The sequence below is a fragment of the Anolis sagrei genome, chromosome 4, assembly GCF_037176765.1.
Source record: "Anolis sagrei isolate rAnoSag1 chromosome 4, rAnoSag1.mat, whole genome shotgun sequence".
NCBI lineage: Eukaryota > Metazoa > Chordata > Lepidosauria > Squamata > Dactyloidae > Anolis > Anolis sagrei.
Genome location: NC_090024.1, coordinates 188,839,799 through 188,848,782, shown reverse-complemented (window position 1 = coordinate 188,848,782; position 8,984 = coordinate 188,839,799).

Sequence of the window (8,984 nt, the reverse complement as noted above, 5' to 3'; positions counted from 1 at the left end):
CTTTCTTGTTTGTGTATGATGAAGCTGTATTGATTTCAGAGAATGATAAATATTGCATTATGTTCTGCTTATGGCAAGCCATTTGCTGATGGGACTGAATTATCTTTGAGTATTTCATCCTGTCTCTCCCCGCAATCCTCCACCCCACCTACAATCAGCTGTCTGAAACATCTGATTCCCCGTAGCCTTCAGAAATCAGTAGTTTTTGGTGGAGCATTATTTGATAAATCTCTGCAGTTTTCTGCAGAACATTGGAGGAGACAAATCCAGTCTGCAGAGCAAAGGACAATTGTGATCTTCAGCCATTGCTGTTCCAATGGTTAGAGTTAATAAGCCCCATTTAAACAATGGCCTTCCATTTTTTTGCACAATACAGCTACCCTAATCTCTCCTTCCCTCTGCCCTTCAGTCAGTCTGGAAACAAAACACAATTCCTTCTCTGTGTTGGAGAGGCTCAATGCCATTTCAGCAGTACTGTGTTGACTGTCTGGAGCTGGGTCTTCTTCTTTGTAAATGTTAATTGTATTTTGACATTCTTGATTGTGACACACATTTTGATAATGTTTACCTCCTGGCTGACAGTGAGGGGCACATGGAGAGAAGGATAAGTCAGAGTGATTGTGAAAGCAGTCACCCTGATGGGGACTTTGGGAGAAAACAAGGAAATGACACTGATATATTCAGCTATGGAACCACAAGGGACTTCTAATTATGAGCAGCTTGGTCTCTAGGAAACTAAAACAACACCTATGTGGCTCTTGGGCTTCCGGTGAAGGTGCCATAGGTTGGTTCTTTCTGAAAATAAAGCTGGAAGGAGTCCAAAGTTGAACCTGAATCCAGGGTTGTTCCTTTAAGTGGTTATCACCTTCATGAAGAATGAAAAAGCTGCAGTGTTTGGACAGCAAGGACGATGAATTGGAGTGGGGAGGGAAAGTGGGAGAAGAAATTAAGGCTGCAGGTTGTAATCCTCTGTCTTCCTTTTCACTTTTGCTTAAGTATATATAATGATGAAGTACTGCACCCTTAAAAATGATGTCATGGTTTGAGTCCATTTCTTGCATGCATTTTCCCATTAACTAGAAAACTAGATGCAAATAAATTCTAAGTTGTTGTTGTTATTGCAGCTGATGATCCAATCCAGCAGCATTCAATTTTTGGCAGTGCAATGTATTTGGTTCTTTTGGAAAAGTTAACTGCTTCCTATATATTTTGCCCATTCTTAAATGAAAAGGAGTGCTTCCTCTTAGCCACTACTGAAGGCTGTCATAATCACCAAGGGTTATTTTTAGGTGAGGAAATGTCTTTTCATATGTCTGTATTAAAAATGCCACTTCTACTACCAATTTGCATTTGGGCACTGCCTGTTTCTACAGCTCCTAAACCACAATAGTGATAGCTAAATTCAGCTCATTTTCAAATTGATAGGGAAATTAATAATAATAATAATAATAATAATATACTTTATTTATATTTTGTTCTATCTCCTCAGGGTGGATTACAGAACACATATACGATGAATATTCAATGTTGTTATACAATTAACAAGGACAGACGATACATAAACAGAGATAAGGGCTCTCCCCCATCTTTTCCATTTCTAGCATTTGGAGGCTGTGCTCAAATCCGGCCATGGGTTTGCTGTTGCTCCATCTTTCATGCCAAGGAGTTTTGTTGTCTCATGATCAAATTGCTGGTATGTTCTTATGGGCACCTTTTATTATCTCCCTGCTTTAAAGCAGTACCTATTTATTTACTCACATTTCTACTCACAAAAGACAAGATATTTTCGGTAATTTGAAAGTGACAACTTAACTGATTTGAATTGAAGGACCATACAAAATTGTCATGCCAAGTGCACACAGTATGGACAAGTTACTTTTTTTTAGTATTTTAGATTTCAAGGCCATAACATCACAGCATGATTCCATTACCCCAAATTGCTTACCCAGACTCTGAATGGCAGGATCAATGAACCTAGTTGATCCTTAGCCAACTATCATATTCCTCATTTCCATTGGATTTGCTGCCAAGACATATCTTCTTGACCATGTCTTCATACACATGAGAGGAATTCTGATTTTATGCACGTCTTTCCTGTGACAGATATCAACTGAAAGGGCAAATTGACCTATGCATGCCAACACTTTCCCCATAGGGTAGTCCACAAATCTGGCTGAATGTCATCAAGTAATTTGTGCTCATGTAAGAAGCATCACTTGCAGTCTGTTTTTAAAGAATCTGGATCTTTCAATGGCCCTTCTTTGAAACACATCTTATTGAAACCTAGTTCTAGCAAAATATCACTTTATTAATGGTTGATGAAAGAAAGTCAACTTCAGTTACAGTGGTTGATTTTGATGCAATGACTGGTGTTCATGGGATGAGTTTCTGAAAGGGATCATATATTACAAACATAACTTTTCCACATATATTTTATGTGGAAAAGATATTTTAATCATAACTGGCTTATGTGAAGTTTGTTGGTAACTGTAAATTTTCCATGCTTATTACAGTCATTTCAAAGTACTGCTACAAGGTCAAAAGCCACACTTTCAGAAGAGATACAAATAAAGGAAGTGCAATTTTACCCAAGCGTTGTGACAGCAAGGTGGCATCCTTTGGAAGAGAACAGATGTAAGCCCTCAAAGGCAGTGGACAGACTTTACAAAGATACCAGTCTGCTCTCCCAAGATAACTTTGGTGGCTGATAAAAACATATCAAAGAGGTTACTTGCTGCAGCATTTTTGACTCTGTATGTTGACAATGACCAAGCCATTACACCACTTATAATATTGCAGGGATGTAGTTCAACTGTTTGAACCTTCATTTTTTAAAAAAAATAATATGGTTTAGATCCAAAGGAAAACAAAGAGGTGCTGGCTGCAGACTTTGACAAATTCAGTCGGTAGGTCAAATGCTGCCATTTTGGTTTCCAAATGTAGTGCCATTCATGAATCCTTGTTGTCTTTTACTCAAGGAACACTAGTGGTACAGATACCACATATTAAGCAATTTAATATGTGAGCCAGGATCATATCATTGTCTTCTATAATGAGAAGCTATAATAAACAAGCTATAATAAAACCACTGTTGAAAAAACCATCACTGGACCCCACTCAATTTGTCAACTATCGGCCAGTTTTCAATCTCCCCTTTTTGGGCAAAGTCCTGGAACATGTGGTGGCTTCACAACTCCAGGTATTCTTGGTAGACACGGATTATCTAGATCTGGCACAGTCTGGCTTTAGGCCGGGACATGGTACTGAAACAGCCTTGGTCGCCTTAGTGGATGATCTACGTCGGGAGCTAGACAGGGGGAGCGTGTCCCTGTTAGTTCTGCTGGACCTCTCAGCGGCCTTCGATACCGTCGACCATGTATCATTCTGGGACGCGTCGCGAGAATGGGCCTTGGAGGTACTGCTTTGCAGTGGCTCCGGTCCTTCCTGGAGGGTCGCACTCAGAAGGTGTTGTTAGGGGACACATGTTCGGCCCCACAACCATTGTCTTGTGGGGTCCCTCAGGGATCAATACTGTCCCCTATGTTGTTTAACATTTACATGAAGCCGCTGGGGGAGATCATCCGGAGTTTTGGGGTACGATGCCATCTGTAGGCGGATGATGTCCAACTCTGTCACTCCTTCCCACCTGCTACTAAGGAGGCTGTCGAGGTCCTGAACCGGTGTTTGGCCACTGTGACGGTCTGGATGAGGGCGAACAAATTGAAATTGAATCCAGACAAGACAGAGGTACTCCTGGTCAGTCAAAAGGCCGAACAGGGCATAGGGTTACAGCCTGTGTTGGATGGGGTTACACTCCCCCTGAAGACGCAGGTTCGCAGCTTGGGAGTGACCCTAGACTCATCACTGAGCCTGGAACCCAGGTTTCGGCCGTGGTCAGGGGAGCTTTTGCACAATTAAAACTTGTGCGCCAGCTGCTCCCGTACCTTGGGAAGTCTGACGACCACGGTGGTCCACGCTCTGGTTACATCCCGTTTAGATTACTGCAACGCTCTCTACGTGGGGTTGCCCTTGAAGACTGCTCGGAAGCTTCAAATGGTCCAGCGCTCGGCAGCCAGGTTACTAACAGGAGCGGCACTCAGGGAGCATACCACTCCTCTGTTGCGCCAGCTCCACTGGCTGCCAATTTGCTACCGGGCACAATTCGAAGTGCTGGCGTTAGCCTATAAAGCCCTAAACGGTTCTGGCCCTACTTATCTCTCCGAACGCATCTCCACCTATGAACCGACCAGGACATTAAGATCGTCCAGGGAGGCCCTGCTCTTGGTCCCGCCTGCATCGCAGACGCGTCTGGCGGGGACGAGAGACAGGGCCTTCTCAGTGGTGGCCCCTTGGTTGTGGAATACCCTACCTGCAGACATCAGACAAACCCCCTCACTGTTGGCATTCCAGAGGAAGGTGAAGACCTGGCTCTTCGAACAAGCGTTTGGCTAATCAGTGCAATGGAATATAGGAACACGGTGCAATCGAACATAGGAATATGGAACAAAGGATTACGAGAAAGGATTCTGATTTGTTGTTGAGGCGATATGATTATGATAATGATTGCCTTTTGATATTGATTGCTATGTAGAATGTAGAATGTGTTTTAACCTGCTTTTGATACTGTCTTGTGATTTTGTATTATGTAAACCGTTTTGAGTCGCCTAAGGGCTGAGAAAAGCGGTATAGAAGTAAAGTAAAGTAAATAAATAAATAAATAAATAAATTGTATCAAGGGTCAATATTATTCCTCTGGAAATACAGACTGTGGAAACTCTTTAGAAGGATATAGCCTTTGCCATTCCTTGCTCATTGGTTTTCCTATGTGCATCTATACTATAGAATTAATAGTGCAATGCTATGGAATCCTGCAATTAGTAATCTGGTGAGATACCAGCCAAAGACCTTGGAAAAGTATAGCTCTCATGATTGCCTAGTATTGAGCCATGGCAGTTAAAGTGGCATACAGTGATATCATTATACGGTGTAGATGACGTATACCTGGGTTTTGGCAACAGCAATGATGATTAGTTATTTCATATCCTCAGTTATTTTACTGGGCTGGAGCTCGGTTATGTTGTTGGATGGCAAATGAACACATGACAAGTTTGCCCTCTTGATAGTTTTCTGTAACATCAGTGAATGAATGGGACTGGACAAGGAATTATGCAATGACCTTTAGAGAAGTTCTGCATGTGCCTCAGGTGCATGACGATAATGGTCACACTGTGCAGGGATGTCATAGGTCTAAATCTCACACTCTGCCACTGGCTCTGCTCAGTAAAATGAACCCTACCTCAAGCCAGGCATGAACATCTGGCTTCTTCAATTGAGAACACTGGTATTCTTAAATGGGAGACTTGCACAGTAGGTGTCCCTATACTGCATGATTTAGAAACAAATATTATCCTTGAGACTTTGCTGTTGTCATCTAACAGCCTGATATGGTTTGTATGGAAGCTGCTTCTATATTTAATCCAACTGTTGATCTGTCATATATAATCTTTTGAAATGAAAACTATTGTCATTTGTATTGTCGAAGGCTTTCATGGCCAGAATCACTGGGTTGTTGTGAGTTTTCCGGGATGAATGGCCATGTTCCAGAAGCATTCTCTCTTGATGTTTCACCTTCATCTATGGCAGCCATCCTCAGAGATTGTAATTTCGTCAGATTCAATCACCTCCTTGTCCTTGTAGATGGGCCACCATTGTTTTGGAAAGACATGTTTTAAAAGCCATGATGATCAGTGTTTGTAGAAGCCGGAGGGATGCGAGGAGGTAAAAAGGGGGTCTTACTTTCAGATTTATTTGGTCGACTGCAAAGACAAGGAGATATAAATTGTTCTCCATGTGGCATGATACATATGACCTACTGGGAAGGAGGATAGTATTTAGCAATCTAGCACTTCAAATTTGTTAATTTATTCTGGGATGATGGGATCCAAAAAGTTCCAAAATAATTGAGGGAAAAAACCACTGAGGTGGAAAGGAAAATCTATCTTATCCTTGGGAAACTCCATTTTATGTCAGCCTTCTCCAAATTGGTGCCTTCCAGGTGGGTTGTAACTCCTATCAACCTCAAACAGCACAGATAATGGTTAGGGATGGTAAGAACATCTGGATGACACAGAGTAGGAGGGAAAGCTGTAGGTCTCTCTCTTTTTCCGAATCACATTTCTCTTTCCCAACTTGGCAGTTGGCAGTTCAAAGCCCGGCATGGGGTGAGCACTCAACCTTTAGCCCAGCTCACTGTCCACCTAAGCAGTTCAAAAAACAGCTGTTAGCTATGAGTTGAGAAATTAGGTACTGCTTAAGCGGGGAGGTATTTTATGGCACCATAAAAAGAAAATACCAGAAAATGCCAGTGATCAAAGGAAGGAGGAAGCCTGTGATCAAGGGCTTTTCATCATAAGGGATGGTACAACAGCGCCTCCCTGTGGCCACAATCAAGCACAACCTCCAGGATGCCGAAATTGGGGGAAATGCCGACATTTTTTATCTATCTGTTGTCTGTCCTGTCTGTTTAATGGCATTGAATGTTCACCATGTATGTGTTCTGTGATCTGCCCTGAGTCCCATTCAGAGTGAGAAGGGCAGAATATAAATACTGTAAATAATAAAATAAAATCTGCAGCTCTTTCCCTTCATTCAATACAATTAATTGTAGTGAGAGACCCTCCCTTTCTCTTTGTTACATTTGCTTGTGTATATAGAAGAAGGAAAAGGGCTGCAATCATGAAAATCTTGGAAGAGGAAACACAGTTCACCCCCCCCCCCCAATTCATTCTACATAAAACAAAACGTGGGGAGGGGGAATTAATTTTTGCAAAGGCAGCAAAAAAGCTCAAGCCAGCTTTGACTCCAGTACGTACAGTAATAACCTTGATGAGGCAGAATGTATCTCATACATCTGCATCTGTTCCTTGCATCCTGCTTGTTGCTAATTCCCAGGGAATTCCTTTCCTTTCAGTCACAGCTGAAATAACCAAACTTGATGATGTACCCTGTTTCTACTGAAGTGCTATAATGTGAACAGTTGAGAGAAATCCCAAGGGGGCAATCAATACCATTAATCTACTGCCTGTGGTAGGCGGGATGGTATGGAGGGGAGGGGGTGTGATTACTCAATATGCCTCAAGACTGGAAACTTACCCTTTTCTATTTGGTTACATTGTACAGATTATTAGGATCCTGTGCCATCTCTGCCCACACTTAGGAGTAATCTCTGATGATCTTGCTTGTAAGTTTTGTTTTACAACCCAAGTCCATCACTGTGTTCTGCAAATGTTTTAAATTATACATACTCACAAATAGAGTCGCCCCTGGGCTGAGAATTGCGGTATATAAGCGAAGTAAATAAATAAATAAATAAATAGACCTCCCTCCCTCTGGCTGGTGTGATTTCACCAAGGGAGCCCTCAGTGGGTTAAACCCTTGTGCCAGCAGGACTGAAGACTGACAGGTTGCAGGTTCGAATCCGGGGAGAGCGCAGATGAGCTCCCTCTGTCAGCTCTGGCTCCCCATGCAGGGACATGAGATAAGCCTCCCACAAGGATGTTAAAACATAAAAATATCCTGGTGTCCCCTGGACAATGTCCTTGCAGACAGCCAATTCTCTCACACCAGAAGCGACTTGCAGTTTCTCAAGTCACTCCTGACACGAAAAATACAAAACAAAACAAAAAATTATGGGAGTTCAGATATGCTATATAAAACAAAACATAAAATGGCTCTCTTGTTACCTCTGTGTGTTTATACACTTGAAATTGATTGCAGACTATGACTGGCATTGCCCTGGTGGTATCTGCAAGCCCTGTTGAGGTGACAGCCTGCAACATGCTGCAGATGGATTTTCATGACCAATTTATGTATCAATCATTATTATCTTGATGGACCGGAGCAGTTAATTCTGCCAATGATAATTTCTAGAGGGTCCTGTTTTGGATTAATTAATTGCTAGGGCACAGTGACTATTTCAGAGCCACCGGGATTTGCAAGTGACTTTCCTCATTAGCATGAGATTTCTTACAAATTGAGAGCTATGCTGACCATGTGTAGGCAGCATATTGTTGCTTTTAGGCTTGATTGGATTATGCCTGCTGTGTACTTCATGGCACGCACAATGGCATACAAGGGGCACAATTAAGATAGCTGTAGCTGATTGATGAAAGGTTCCATTTTGATTGTTATCCACCAAAATTAGGTGATAATTTTTATTAAACACTATAATGTGGTAAGATTGTTTTGCAGGCAAACATGTGTTTACCCCAGCTGCCTGTTCTGCTTGTTTGCCTATCAATCATTCCTACATGTATGTTTGTGCATTGTTTGGATTACTCATTTGCAATCTATTAATGATCATTGTGATTTGGGAACTACTTTCCTCTGCACGTCTCAGGAAGGAGAGCAAAGTGTTGCAGCTCTCAGAAAAACAGTTGTTCTAGTCCTATTTTGTTAATGGTGAAATAAAGATGTGGTCAGGAGCACCCTCTTCTCCAGGGGATTCAATTTCAGGAGTGAAACTCTTCAGCATAATTTGGAAGATATCCATTTTTGTGGTATTTTGCATTGCTACCATGGCACATTTCCTAACAGGTAAGATTGCAGAGGGCTAATGTATGAACAGTATATAATATAATTAAAAAGGCAATCAATTCCACTGCCATTGTCAAGTATGTTTACATGGCTGCTTTGGATATCTAGTGGTAAGATCCACAGTGCCACCTGTCCTTATAAACATGTTCTGTATGTCTTCATGTAATACACCTGATCTCATCATTTATACTGCATCTTATGGAGTCTTTTTTTCTATCTTTCTGATGTTTCCCATGCCCTGTTTTTAAAATACATGTGGAAGTATCTTCCTTCATTTTGTTTGTGTGTGTGTAGCAATGAGTCCTGTGGCACTATAACCATGAACAAATGCTTGTGCTTGCTTGGATTACAGTCGGTTTCATTAGATGCATGATGTATCCCCCCCCCTT